At 40.7% G+C, this 16079-nt stretch overlaps 1 protein-coding gene across 4 annotated transcripts in view; it reads right to left on the bottom strand.

The window, feature by feature from the left end:
• DIP2B (disco interacting protein 2 homolog B) overlaps positions 1 to 16079 on the bottom strand; it is a 236315-nt gene that overhangs the window by 174823 nt on the left and 45413 nt on the right. The gene's annotated exons all lie outside the window — the stretch shown is intronic.

The raw sequence follows: 16079 nt of genomic DNA, 5'->3' as shown, positions 1-16079 counted from the left end.
TTTAATAACTCTCTTCACTATTTCAGTAATTAACATACCTCTTGGATAAGATACAACAAGAGCTCAACATTTAGCATACTCTGGGAGAGAGAGAAAAACAATAACCACATTCACTAAAAACTAAACTATCTTCATCACTATACTTTTTTTCTTGACTAATAAGTAAGGAAAAAATGCCTTTGAGACATATGCTCAGCAAAGTTTGAGGTAAGTTTGGTCTTATTCTAGGGTAATATTTGTATATCAGCATGGCAATCTTCATTAATATATATAATTCAAGATTTATTACAGATCCATTAAAAGTATAATTATAACACAGACCAAACATCCCTTTCTTCTTTTTTTCTAATAGAGTCTGACTACTTTTAGTGAAAACATATTCATTTATAACATACTAGAGGCCCCAGTGCACTGGGAGGAGGGGGGCGGGGCAGTCCCTCATCCTGTCCTGCGCCCTCTGGCAGTTCAGGAGCCCTCGGGGGATGTCCGACTACAGACTTAGGCCCACGGGGAGCGGGCCTAAGCCTGCAGTCAGACGTCAATAGCACTGCCACGGAGATGGGAGAGTCTCCCGCCACCACCGCTGTGCTCACCAGCCATGAGCCAGGCTTCTGGCTGAGCGGCGCTCCCACTGTGGGATAGGGCCGAAACCAGCTCTCCGACATCCCCTGAGGGGTCCCGGATTGCAAGAGGGCGCAGACGGGGCTGAGGGACCCCACGGGAGCATGATCGGGCCTGGGAGGAACACGGGAGGTTGGCCAGCCAGGGAGGGACTGCGGGAGGGCTCCAGGGCGTGTCCGGCCTGTCTCACTCAGTCCCGATCGGCCAGACCCCAGCAGCAAGCTAACCTACCAGTTGGAGCATCTGCCCCCTGGTGGTCAGTGCATGTCATAGTGACTGGTTGACCGGTCAACTGTCTGCCCACTGGTGGTCAGTGCATGTCACAGCGAGCTACTTTAGCATATCATTCGTATATTACACTTTGATTGGTTGAACAGCCGACTGGACACTTAGCATATTAGGCTTTTATTATATAGGATGGTATGTGTTATGGACGGAACTGTGCCCCAACCAACTCATATACTGAAGTCCTAACCTCCAGTACTTCAGGATATGACTGCATGTATTCTTAAAGAATAAATTAAAATGAGGTCATTAGGGTGGGCCCTAATCCAATGAATTGGTGTTCTTAGAAGAGGAATTGTGGACACAGAGACACCAGGGAAATGACCATGTGAGGACATAATGAGAAGGCGCTGTTTGGAAGCCAATGAGGGAGACCTCAGAAGAAACCAAACCTGCTGACGCCCTGACCTTGGACAACTAGCCTCCAGACTGTGAGAAAATAATTCCTGTTGTTTAAGCCACCCAGTCTATCGTATTTGTTATGGCAGCCCTACCAAACTAATACACACAGTAAAAACATGTTTTCCAAGTGATAGAGAACTGGTGTGGCAGAGAGAGCTGCCCAACGGAGATTCGCTTTCCTTCACAACTGGTGCTGGAAAGCAGCTGACAAACACAGACTACATTTCCCATCCCCGCCCTTGCTTCTATGTTGGTTCTCACCAAACAAACATGTCCACTTTGGCTGAGATTAAGAAGTGGGTATGTTTTTGTCGCCCTCTCTCTTTTTGTCACCATCTTCCTTTTTCAGTCTTCTGGCTGTTTATCAACCACTAGGACACCTGGAATCCAAGTACGTACGAAAAACTTAGGAGCCTTCACCATCCTGGCTCTCTGAATGACTTCACTGAGCAACAACAGGCATGTCCATTTTGGACTTTGCTATGCATCTGAGATTTTGGATTTGTCTGTCTAAAGCAGCAATCATTACGTTAACTTAATATAGATGATATTTAAATTTGAGGTTTCATTTTCTTCAAATTTCAGAACTGAGAGTTAAATATAGTTTTAAGTCATATGAAATTGCTAGTATCTGACTGTCTTTGACTTACAAAAATAGCAATTTCACATGATTCAACCTAATGTGTTTGGTCTACAGAAAGATGTATCAGCCACTACTGCAATTCCAGCTTACTTCTCAGATCTCCCCACAGGGCTTTAACACACTGATGGGTACTAACAGCTCAACACTTTCCCAGACTGAGAGGCAGCTCCAGGAAAACTTACATTGAGTACCAGACAGTTCTCTGCTTCCACAAAGCCATGCCATTAACTAGTTCTGTTATCTGATATTTTCTGCCCTTAACTTAACAAACTATACCAAAAAAAATTTCACCATTCAACAAACTCAGAGGTTATTTCAGATTACTTATAAGGGGAGGGAAGCAGACTATGTAGGAATGCCACTTTTCCCCCTGTAGCAAATAAAAGGAGAGAGAAATTCTTACGCAGAAAAAAAAAAAAAAAGACAAATAAAATACTTTAAAGCAAGGCTTATCAGTGCTTTATTCTAATTTGGAAGAATCAGGTATGTTCTTTGAAATCATCTATACAAAGTTTGATTTCCTACTTTTGTGGAATTGTTTTTTATAAAAATTTTACAGTTTTAAAAAATGATACAGACTTTTGGTGTTAGTCATGATAGAATAAGCCCACAGCCTATTTCTCTGATTAAAACTAAAAACTATGAACTGAATACAAAAAGAAACTACCTGAGGACTTAGAAAAGTAAAGAAATAGCAGGAAAATTGGTGAGAAAAGTCAAAAATTAAAGAAATAAAGTACTGGTGATATTCTTACTTTTTCTTTTAACTCCTTCACCTCTCAGCTTTGACCCAAAAATGTCTTGGTCCAGGTGGACCAAGTCACAAATAGAACAGTGGAGACTCACATTAAAAATGCTGAAAGAAACTTCCTCATTCTGGCCAGAGAACTGGCAAAAAAAGAGCCAAAGCAAGACAAAGGGTAAAAGGTAAATTCCCCCTTTTTTTTTTCCCCCTTTATTTTCATTCTCCTGGCCCTGCATGAAGTCAGGTCCAATCACAGAACTACGTGGGAAAGGGGGCCTCTGGGAACCGAGGAATATGAGAGATACATCAAACAGAAGAAAGCTAGGAAGGGGGCTCCCAATTCTGTATCTAAACAAAAGCAACTTTCAGGCTGACCCCCAAGCTCGCATGTGCAGAACAAATCCAAAGGAAAACAGACAGCATTAGTACATGGGCAGAGGAGTTCCAAACAACATAACAAATGCTGAGAACCAAAATAACACCAGAACCACCACCCACAGAAGGTGAAACCAAACTTGAGATCTGAAGTTGCCTCTCTGCTAACACACACACACACACACACACACACACACACACACACACAAATCTCAGCATTCTACAGAGGATTTTAAGGGGAACCAAAGTCTCACAACATAATATTCAATATGCCCAGGATACAAACCAAAATTACTCAACATACAAAGAACCAGGAAAAATATAATCAATTCATGAGGGGGAAAAACAATCAAATAGATGCCCAAACCAAAATTAAACAGATATTAGAATTATCAAAGAAGTTAAGAAAGATATCCTTCAGCCCTGACCAGTTTGGCTCAGTGGCTAGAGCGACGGCCTGTGGACTGAAGAGTCCCAGGCTCGATTCCGGTCAAGGGCATGTACCTTGGTTGCGGGCACATCCCCAGTAGAAGGTGTGCAGGAGGCAGCTGATGGATGTTTCTCTCTCATGGATGTTTCTAACTCTCTATCCCTCACCCTTCCTCTCTGTAAAAAAAATCAATAAAATATATTTTTAAAAAAACACACACAAAAAGAAAGGTATCCTCACCGAAACCGGTTTGGCTCAGTGGATAGAGCATCGGCCTCCGGACTGAAAGGTCCCAGGTTCGATTCCGGTCAAGGGCATGTACCTTGGTTGTGGGCACATCCCTAGTAGGAGATGTGCAGGAGGCAGCTGATCGATGCTTCTCTCTCATCGATGTTTCTAACTCTCTATCTCTCTCCCTTCCTCTCTGTAAAAAATCAATAAAATATATTTAAAAAAAAAAAAAAAGAAAGATATCCTTCAGGTATAAGGTTAAACAAAAATTAAGACTAAAAGAATTTGTCAAAAGCAGTGGGAACTTTCTGTATTACCTTCACTTTTTTTTCTGTAAATCTAAACTTCTTCTAAAATAAAAATTTTATTCTTAATGATAAATTGAATTTAATTCGGACTACACTGACTTTATAGGTTAATTTGAGAAATGACATTTTTAAAATTTATATATCCTATGAATTTTTAAGGCAGCACAAAGCAGAGTTAATAAAACGTTGGTAACAATGTGAGAAAAAAAAATTATCTAATAAAACAAACTAAAGCTCTTAGAAAGAGAGCCATGGAAATATAGAAATATGATATATAAAACATAACAACACTGGTACCACAAATTAGCTCATGGGGTTCCAAAAAGAGTCTCACTACACAGAGAAAAATAAAATTGGATTATTATTCTAAGCCATATATAATGATGGACTCAGATGGATTAAAGACCTAATGTGAAAGGCTTAATTATAAAATATATAATTAAAAATGTAGGATATCTTTATTATATTTAACAAGACCCAGAAAGCCATTCGGTAAAAAAATTACAGACTTGGGATTACATCAAAGTTAGCTTTTGTTCAACAAAAGGCACCACTGACAAAATTATGACAGACTGGGAAAGGCAAATACCAGCCTAATATTCTAAACTAGACAAGAGACATCTGTAAATCAACCAGGAAAAACAGGACCCTAATTAAATAAATGGACAAAGGATATGAATAGGTAATTCAGTGAAGGGACATTTAAATGGCCATAACAGTATACAAAGAGATGCTGCAGCCCTAGCCGGTTTGGCTCAGTGGATAGAGCATCGGCCTGAGAACTGAAGGGTCCCAGGTTTGATTCCGGTCAAGGGTAAGTACCTTAATTGCAGGTTCCTCCCCAGACCAGGGCTGCCCAGGCCCTGTTCAGGCTCATGCAGGAGGCAACAAATTGATATGTTTCTCTCACATCGATATTTCTCTCTGTCTTTCTCTCTCTCTCTATATATATATAAAAAAATAAAAAAAATAAAAAAATATCCTTGGATGAGGATTAAAAAAGAGAAAGAGAGAGATGCTGCAACTCATTAGGAAATGGAGAAAGCAAATTAAAACAACATTAAGATACCACTTTACTCTATCAGATAGGCAAAAATTAGGAAGGTGGCTAAAGCCAAGTGCTGGCAGGAAGATGGAGAAATAGGATATCCTTTGTGCACACTGACAAAGACCCAAATCTGGCAGTGCTTAATCAAATTAAGCACAGCAATCTACTCTTGTGTATATGTCCAGAGAAATACTTCAGATGTCCAGGATCATTACAGAACAAGTATAAGACTGTTTGTTTGCCCTGCCAGTGTTGGCTCATGGTTGAATGTGGACCCATGCACCAGGAGGTCACTGGTTCAATTCCAATCAGGGCACATCCTTGGACTGAGGGCTCAATCGCCATCAGGGGGCATGTAGGAGGCAGCCAATTGATGTTGATGTCTCTCTCATTGATGTTTCTATCTCTCTCTCCCTCTCCTTTCCTCTCTCTCTAAAGTCAATAAAAACAGGAGATTAAAAATGACGGCAGAGTAGAAGGATGCTGCACGGACATGTTCCCAGGAACAAGCTGAAATTACAACTGAAATACGGAAAGGCTTCCTGAATAATCAACGGAAAACTCACAGGAGAGAACCCTGATACCCAAGGACCGAAGGTGGAGACAATACAGCGACTGGTAGGAGGGGTGGAGGCGCGAAAGGGCTGGCTGGCACCCACAGATGGCAACTAAGTTCCTGAGAGATAACTCAGCTGTTGGGGGGAAGCCACTGAGAACACTGGGTTCTAATCCCAAAGCTGGGCTCCCCAGCAGAGAGCACCAAACTGAGGAGAGTACCCACATAATATCTAGCTGTGCAAATCAGTGGGGTGCTGTCTGCCAGGGAGTGGCATTGAAAGTTCGGGCACCCTCTTTAAGGGCCAATGCACAAAAATTCCCTGTGGAGCCTCCCACCCTATGCTCTGGCAGAGGGAGTGTGAAGTAGACTGGAGCTATGAGAGCAGAACCCAGGATTGGGAACTCGGGGTATAGAGCTCAGAAGGCAGACACCCCAAGTTTCCTGGGCTGAGCCATTCCCTCATACAATGGAGGACATCTTTCCCACATAGACATCTGCCTTGCCTGGAGAGTAGACAGTCAACACACCCTATTGGAAAACACCTTGCCCTCAGGCCACGTAAGAGGTTAAAAATAACAATTAGCCTCCAGGCAGAAGCAACTGCACCCCACCCTGTTGAAAAAACTCTCCCCACACTTAAGGATGATTACCTGGGGCAATTCAAGTTGGAATCCTATTAGTCTGTAGAAAGAGGCAGTCTCTGGAGGCTTTGAGTCTCTGCCTGAACCAATTAGTCAGAAACTACCTTTAACACTGTCCTGCACTAGAGATTAAGAGGTGTAGAGGATCTACCTAAAACATAGTCACAAACCCAAACAGACAACCAAAATGCGGAAACAAAGAAACAACCCCCAAATTGAAGAAAATTCTCCATAAGAAGAGATAAATGGCCGAAACCGGTTTGGCTCAGTGGATAGAGCGTCGGCCTGCGGACTGAAGGGTCCCGGGTTCGATTCCGGTCAAGGGCATGTACCTGGGTTGCGGGCACATCCCCAGTGGGAGATGTGCAGGAGGGAGCTGATCGATGTTTCTCTCTCATCGATGTTTCTAACTCTCTCTCTCCCTTCCTCTCTGTAAAAAATCAATAAAATATATTTTTTAAAAAAGAGATAAATGAAGCAGAGATAAGAAACTTATCTGAAACAGTTCAAAGTAATGATGTTAAAAATGCTCAACAGTATGAAAAAAGATATAGTAACTATGAAAAAAGAACAATCTGAGATTAAAGAATGACAACACCAATAAAGAACACATTGGAAGGAATATGCGGCAGATTAGGAGAAAGTGAGGATCGAATCAGTGCATTAGAAGACAGAATTGAAAATATCACTCAATTAGAGAACCAAAAAGAAAAAAACAATTAAAAAACAGGAGGACAGCTTAAGAGAGCTATGGGGCAATGTGAAATGTAACAATATCAGAATAGTAGGTGTGCCAGAAGAGGCAGAAAGAGAGAAAGGAATAGAGAAGGTGTTTGAATAAATAATGGTAGAAAACTTCCCTAATCTGGTAAAGGAAAAAGTCACACCAGTTCAGGAGGCACAGAGAACCTCAAACAAGAAGAACCCAAAGAGACCCACCATAATTAAAATGCCAAAAAGTAAAGAGAAAGAGGGAATCTTAAAGGCAACAAGAGAAAAGAAAATTGTTACCTACAAAGGAGTTCCCATAAGGCTGACACCTGATTTCTTTTTTTTTTTTTTAAATATATTTTATTGATTTTTTACAGAGAGGAAGGGAGAGAGATAGAGAGTTAGAAACATCGATGAGAGAGAAGCATCGATCAGCTGCCTCCTGCACATCTCCTACTGGGGATATGCCCGCAACCCAGGTACATGCCCTTGACCGGAATCGAACCTGGGACCCTTCAGTCCACAGGCCGACGCTCTATCCACTGAGCCAAACCGGTTTCGGCTGACACCTGATTTCTTATCATAAACTATGCAGGCCAGAAGGGAATGGCATGAAGTACTCAAGGTAATGGAAAGCAAGGATCTGAGACCAAGGTTACTATATCCAGCAAGGCTATCATTCAAAATAGATGGTCAAATAAAGAGTTTCCCAGGGGAAAAAAAAAAAAGGCTAAAGGAGTTCATCACCACCAAGCCAGCATTATAAGAAATGCCCAAGGGATTGCTGTAAAGGATTGCTGAGAAGAAAAAACAGAGAGAAACCTAGCCATGCAGAATTAAAATGGCTATAAATAAGTACCTCTCAATAACAACCCTAAATATAAATGGATTAAATGCTCCAATCAAAAGGTGTAGGGTAGCTGAATGGATACAAAAACATGACCCAACTACATGCTGTCTACAAGAGACACACCTCAAAACAGAAGGTGCACACAGGATGAAAGTGAAGGGATAGAAAATATGTTTCCATGCAAATGGAAAAAAAAAAGCTGGAGTAGCAATATTCATATCCAACAAAAGACTTTTAAAAGCATCATGCTAAGCGAAATAAGCCAGTCGGAGAAAGATGAATATCATATGATCTCATTCATTTGTGGAATATAATGAACAACATAAACTGATGAACAAAAATAGAGCCAGAGGGGAGAAAAATATTCTATATAATATAACAGAAGTAATCCTGTAATTTGCAGATTTTTAGTATTTCCTACAACTTTTGTGATAGCATACTATATTAGTACAGTCTGGATAATATTATACTTAAAATCTTTTTATTCTTAAAATATTAATGCTTATTGCATGTAATATTATTATATGTAAGATTCTTCTTGAATAATTGGTGTTTATTGCATGTAACATTATCATATTTAAAATCGTTTTTCTTGAGTTATTGCTTATTGCATGTAATGTTATTATATTTAAGATCATTTTTCTTGCCGAGACCGGTTTGGCTCAATGGATAGAGCGTCGGCCTGCGGACTGAAGGGTCCCAGGTTCGATTCCGGTCAAGGGCATGTACCTGGGTTGCGGGCACATCCCCGTTGGGGGGTGTGCAGGAGGCGGCTGATCGATGTTTCTCTCTCATCGATGTTTCTGACTCTCTGTCTCTCTCCCTTCCTCTCTGTGGAAAATCAATAAAATATATTTAAAAAAAAAAAAAAAGATCATTTTTCTTGAAATATTAAGGTTTATTGCATATAACATTATTATATTTAAAATCATTTTTCTTGAAATTAAAAAAACTAAAAAAAAATAAAGTCAATAAAAACATATTTTTTAAAAAAAGAAAGAAAATACAATTTTTAGAAAAGACAGTTCATCACACTATTGGTGGTAACTGTCAGCTGGAATCTGAGTGTCCACTACTGGGAACACAAATAATTTACAAAAGAGTAGATGGTGGTTAGAAACAAAGAATAAGAAGAATAACACATATACACAGTAACAAAAATAGTCCTTAAATTGTCCTTAATCAGTAAAGGGTTTGGGAGGAATAAGAAGGAAAACAAAAACTATACCACAGAGAGAAACCAAGATGGCGGCATAGGTAAACACTGGAAATTGCTGCCTCCCACAACCACTTCAAAAATACAACTAAAAGAGAAAACGGACATCATCCAGAAACACAGGAAGGCCGGCTGAGTGGAAATTCTACAACTAGAAGGAAAGAGAAAAGCACACTGAGACTCAGAGGAGGTGCGGAAGTAAAGTGCAGAGGTATGGAGGCGCACGTGGAAAGGGCTGGCAACTGAGGACATGGTTGTCTTTTTGAATCGGGAGGGAGTCTCAAGCTCCCAACTGCTCTGAACTCCAGTTCCGGACGAGTCTCTGGGGACCCAGACTCATATGGGGAGAAACTGGACTGTCTGGTATTGGTCGGAACTCGAGGGCGGCTTTCTCTCAGAGGTGCTTGCAGCAATTACCGGGACACTGAGATGCGGGGCCTCTTCGGGTAGGACTGAGGGTCAGCCATAGCTGTTTGCTCCGCCCTGTTGATTCCCTGAGACCCCGCCCCACCCAAGCTGTGGGCAGAAGCTTTTGCATATGAAAGGCCTGGCCCTTTGCAATCTGAAAATTACCTAACAAACTGTAGCTGGGTCAGAGAGACCCAGAACTTCCAAAAGAAAGCCCAAGGCCCCACAGCAGCTTGCATTGCTTCACAGCTGGGCCTCATCTGGGCACCTTCAAATCCCAAACAAAGAAGAGGAATCTGCAGATCTCTCCGTAGCTCCTGCTGGGTAGCCTCAGGCAGAGGCTAAATTAGCACCTCCTTAAATCCAAGAGCCAGTGTACCCAGTGGTCAGAGTGGCACCATCCAGATTACAACTCCTCAGATCCACAAGGGACACACTCCGGGGGCAGACTCAGTGAGCACCAAAGTCCCACTGAAGCAAGTCTTGCCCCAGAAGGGTGTCTCTAGCACAGAAGTTCTCCCACTGTAGACAAAGCTGATTCTCACAGCCAATTGGCCTGGAGGTCAATTCCTCCCAGTCATACCTACAATAATCAAGGCTTAACTACAACAAGACTGCACAAAGCCCACAAAGGGGTGCACCAAGAGTGTCCACCTCAGGTATTGGGGAGGCTGCGCCACTGGGCCCTATAGGACACCTAGCACAGAAAGCCACTCTATCAACACAGGGAAGCATAAAAAATGCAGAGAGAAAGAAACAGGACACAAATGACAGAAATGGAGGAAAGCAAACTACTGCATATAGAGTTCAAAACCACACTTTAAGGTTTTCCAAGAATTTTCTAGAAACCACCGATAAATTTAGTGAGACCCTCAAGAAATCTAGTGAGACCCTCGAGGATATGAAAAAGGACCAACTAGAAATTAAACATACACCGACTGACATAAAGAATGTTATAAAGAGTTCCAACAGCAGACTAGAGGATTGCAAGAATCAAGTCAAAGATTTGAAATACGAAGAAGCGAAAATCACCCAACCGGAAAAACAGAAAGAAAAAAGAATCCAAAAATAGGAAGATAGTGTAAGGAGCCTCTGGGACAACTTCAAGCATACCAACATCTGAATTATGGGGATGCCAGAAGAAGAGAGAGAACAAGATATTGAAAACCTATTTGAAGAAATAATGACAGAAAACTTCCCCTACCTGGTGAAAAAAATAGACTTACAAGTCCAGGAAGCGCAGAGAACCCTAAACAAAAGAAATCAAAAGAGGACCACACCAAGACACATCATAATTAAAATGCCAAGAGCAAAAGACAAAGAGAGAATCTTAAAAGCAGCAAGAGAAAGAAAGTCAGTTACCTACAAGGGCGTACCCATACGACTGTCAGCTGATTTCTCAACAGAAACTTTGCAGGCCAGAAGGGAGTGGCAAGAAATATTCAAAGTGATGAATGCCAAGAACCTACAACCAAGATTACTTTATCCAGCAAAGCTATCATTCAGAATTGAATGTCAGATAAAGAGCTTCACAGGTAAGAAAAAGGTAAAGGAGTTCAACACCACCAAACCAGTATTATATGAAATTCTGAAAGGTATCCTTTAAGAAGAGGAAGAAGAAGAAAAAGGTAAAGATACAAATTATGAACAACAAATACACATCTATCAACAAGTGAATCTAAAAATCAAGTGAATAAATAATCTGATGAACAGAATAAACTGGTGAATATAATAGAATCAGGGGCATAGAAAGGGAGTGGACTGACTATTCTTGGGGGGTAAAGGGGTGTGGGGGGTGCGGGAAGAGACTGGACAAAAACCGTACACCTATGGATAAGAACAGTGGGGGGGGGGGTGAAGGGCAGAGGGTGGGGTGGGAACCGGGTGGAGGGGAGCTATGGGGGGGGGGGGGATAAAAGAGGAACAACTGTAATAATCTGAACATTAAAGATTTAATTTAAAAAAAAAAAACAACTATAGCACAATAACATTTAGGTAAATTTAACAATTTAACCACACACACACACAAAACAACCACAGCCCAGCCAGCATGGCTCAGTGGTTGAATATCAACCTATGAATCAGGAGGTCATGGTTCGATTCCCGGTCGGAGCATAGGTCTGGGTTGTGGGCTCGATCCCCTGTGGGGGATGTGCAGGACACAGCCAATCAATAATTACCTCTCATCATTGATGTTTCTATCCCTCTCTCCCTCTCTCTTCCTTTCTGAAATCAATACAAAAAATATTTTTAAAAAACCAATACCACGTATTTACAAAAATATATGTATATATTTATTTAAGTAACAAGTTAATCTGATTGTTAAAGACTTTATTAATGATAGAAGACTAGGAACAGAAGTAGGACGTGGAAGTGAAAAGGAAATTAATTTTTAAAGTTAAGAGAGCCCTGAGGGGTTTGGCTTAGTCGTTAGAGCATTGGCCCTTGGACTGAAGGGCCTCAGGTTTGACTCATTTCAAGAGCCCATACCTAGGTTTCAGGCTGGCCCTGGCCCTGGTTGGCGCATGTGGGAGGCAACCAATCAATGTGTCTCTCTCACATCAATGTTTCTCTATTTCGCTCTCTCTCTCCCTCTCTCCCCCTCCTCTCCTCCCCCCCCCCTTCCCTCTCTCTAAAAATCAATGGGAAAATATCCTCAGGTGAGGATTAACAAAAAAAAAAAAGTAAAAACGAAATGTTATCTGAAAACCTAAATGATTCATTCAGTGAAAGAATAGTTACTAAGGAATCTGTCCCTTGTGGGAGTGATGGTTAGAGGGTCACTTGATCACCCTTGTGCCAAGTATAAACTAATCAATCTAGACATATGACACTGGGTATGGACAGAATTATGCATGAGTTTGAAGCACCTTGACAGGGCACTCTCCTTGCCTTCAACTGTGCCTGGTGCCCTCCATTGTGGAGACCCTCTCTTTTACCCTCTTTAGAAAATAATTCTGTAATCTCCTGCCAGGGGGAGGAAAGAGCATTCTCTTGGCTGCATGAAGAAGGAAGAGGATGTGAGAGTCTAGCCTTTCTTAAAGCTTTCAATGTATCTTCCTGTTTGTAACCTACTTTTAGCCTCATTTCTAGAGGGACCCGTCCAGTCCATTTCTGAACCTTTTAGATTTTCATAGTGTAAATCTCCTTGCTCCCCCATTGCGACTTAGGATTCAGCTTTCTCAGGTCTGCTTAGCCACCTGCTCTCTAAATTTCAGAATTTTGCTGCTGCTATCTCTTCTGCAACTCTGTTTTGTCCTTGTGAATTAATGCTTTTTTTTCTTTTACTGTCATTCAGTGAGGTCTGAGAAACAATGAAGGTTATTAGGCATATTCATTCTACTATCTCTGACTGGAAGCTTCCTGAATTGTTCTTTATCTCCACTCCTGGTGAGTTGAGATGCTCCTTGTTGATAGAAAACAAGCTCAGAAACACCTTGCTGCCAACTGTGCGACCTCAAGCAAACTACTTCACCTCTCGGGACTTCAATTTCCACATCTATTAAAAATCTAGCCCTGACTGGTTTGGCTCAGTGGATAGAGCACTGGCCTGCGGACTGAAAGGTCCCAGGTTCGATTCCAGTCAAGGGCATGTACCTTGGTTGCGGGCACATCCCCAGTGGGGGGGGGGGGGGGTGCAGGAGGCAGCTGATCAATGTTTCTCTCTCATCGATGCTTCTAACTCTCTATACCTCTCCCTTCCTCTCTGTAAAAAATCAATAAAATATATTTAAAAAAACAAAAAATCTAAAAGAGAATTGCTAAGGTTCCTTTCAATTCTAGGAGTGTATTGGCAGGAGCACAGAAACTTTTAAATCACCTTGATGTTTTCAGCCAGTACTGCTTTAACAAAGGCTATTAGGCATATTCATTCTAGAACTTTAAACTTTTTCTATTATTTGTGTTAGCCCTAAGAGTAAAGGAGACTGAGCAAAACAATGCAATATGTAAAAAGTTTTTTTAACTAGGTTGATTAATTTATATAATAAGACTCCACAGATCTTCACATTTGTGACTATGCTTGATTGTGTTGAAGCTCACTTTTTACAACCTATAGCACTACCATTTAGATACTCAGTTTTCTATTTACCATTTAGGTACTTAGTTCTTGAATAAATGGTTAGCTGAACAAATCAGTAGTACTAGTTATATGGTAGAGAGGCAAGCTCAACCTTAAGAGAAACAACAAGAATGCCAGAATCCACTTACTAAGAATCACAAAGCTTATAAAACCTAAATTCTTCCTTCTACTACTTAGCAGTCTGTGCATATACATGTGGTCACAAAAATGGTAATAAATATTTTTCTGGCTTTTGCCCACTATGGGCTCCAGCAGATCCCTCAGGGAATATCTCCCAGAGCAACCTTTAGCCACAGTTCAGCAACTGGCAGCCACCATCGTGCATTCCTTGCAGATGTCCTTTGCCTAGAAATGCTCTACTACTGCAGGGAGAACACCTGTATCTCTACCAAGAACTGTATATCTGATCCTTCAGATCTAGGCTAAGCAGGCAGAGCAAGGTTGGCTTCCACCAAAAAGTAGAAAGATCTCCCCCAGGGATCTACTCGGTCCGGCTGGTGTCCATGCACCACACACAAGAACGTCTCTCTCACAACTCAGCCAGGACCATATGCAGAAGGCAAGATGGGCAGGTTACACAAATTACATATCCTTTCAAAGTTTCCCAAAACTTTCGTTCAGTCTATGTCATTTGCTCCTCAAAATGCTAAAAGTGGTAAGAGGTTATTTCCCCCATTTGATGAACAAAGGATCAAGGCTTAGCAATTCAGAAAGTTCATAATACATGTCATTTAAGACAATAAACTCAGCCCTCCTAATATAATATGTATTATTTATAGTTTATTCTACTTAGAAAGTAAATACCTTTCTTCCTAGTGGCAAACCCTGCAAGGAAGAAGACATATCAGTGTATGAGTGGTTAGTATAAAGATGAGACGTCAAAGAGACATGGCACAGGATAAAGGATAGCAAGAATGAGAGAGAAGCAAAGTCAGGACATGTGCTTAATCAACAAAGACTTAATTTCTAAAGATTTGTGTGTGGTTTTTGCTATTGTTCGGAATAGTTTCTTGAGTAGCGAACAACATGTAGAACTTATCCTTTGATCGGTGTGTGGTTAGCAGGGAAACTGACAAGTAAAGGGAGAGTGGGTTAACCCACTTTGTGGAGGCCCCTAGAAATAAAAAGAACATGAGGCACAAAGAATGGGGCTAAAAGGAAACAAAGAGAGGGAAAGGCCCAACAAGCTGGAAAAAATAAGTAAAGATCTCTGGGGCTGGAACAAGATGATAGTAAAAGTAGGAAGTCAGAAGCAACAGTAGATAAAAGGTGACTAGAAGACCATCACAGGAGAGGAAGAGCAGAGATAAAGAACAGTTCAGGGAACTTCCAGTCAGAAATGGCAGAATATGTGCACAGCCTCTGTTCTTTCTCATACCTCACTAAATGACAGTGAGGATGCAACATGTGAAGCAAAGGAATCCCTAACTAGAGAAGGTAGATCCATTCTATTAATGTACACACACCCTGAGATCAACTCATCTAAACCAGAGCAGTCAGAAGACTCCAGGATGGACTTGCTCAAGAAGGCAAAACTGACAGGACACTTAATGTGAATGATTATCTAGAGGGGAGACTTCATGCAACTGAAAGAGAGCTTGGAGACATTTCAATGATAAATACATAGAAAATAAGCATATAAAAAAACCACCAACTCCAGAGAAAACATGAGTTAGCTGTCAACAGAATCTATATAGTCATAATAATGTAAATACTGAATATCAATCTAATGTAAAACATAGTGACTGTAGTTGATAACACTGTATTATATAATTAACATTAGTTAAGAAAGTGCAACTTAAATGTTCTCACCACAGACAGATATGTAAGATGATGGTTGTGATACATGTGGTAATTTTTCATCTTATTTTTGCTTATCCGTAATTTTTAACTTTTTCTACAATAAGCCAGCATTGCTCAATGTGGAAAAAGAAAAAATTTTAATCAAATTCAAATCTAAAGTAAATGAACTGATCTCAGACAAAAGTATCAGAAACTATTAAAGCACAGCAATCAGAGGCCATTCAGTATAGAGTGAATAGTCTTATACACCTCAAATGTCCAAGGACACCATAGTAATGTAGAAAAGGGCAATAAACTCTCAAAACAATGAACCCCAGATTATTAATAAAGGGTTAAATTATGCTGTGTTTAAGAAATCAGAGAAATGTGTTATGCAATTTAGGTTGACTGCTATCAGCCATGGCTCAAATTTATATAGCTTTTGCTCTTAAAATGCACTTATGTGAAGTATCAGTCATCTGGGAAATCTTCAAAATATCTTATTACCTAACAATAATAAAAGAATTATTTCCACATTATTATTGCTCCATTCTTCCAAATCAATTACCCTGATACTTTAAATGGATAAGTGAAAGGAGTCACAAAAGACCACATATTATTGTATGATTTCATTGATGTGAAAAATCCAGAGTAAGCAAATCCAGAGGCAGAAAGTAGTTTAGTGGCTGCCTAGGTGCAGGGGGAGAGAGAAATAAAGAGTGATTGTTAATGGGTTTGGGATT

The sequence above is a fragment of the Myotis daubentonii genome, chromosome 2, assembly GCF_963259705.1.
Source record: "Myotis daubentonii chromosome 2, mMyoDau2.1, whole genome shotgun sequence".
Taxonomy (NCBI): Eukaryota; Metazoa; Chordata; class Mammalia; order Chiroptera; family Vespertilionidae; genus Myotis; species Myotis daubentonii.
Note: the sequence above shows the minus strand (reverse complement) of the source record. Positions and strands in the feature narration are given on the sequence as shown.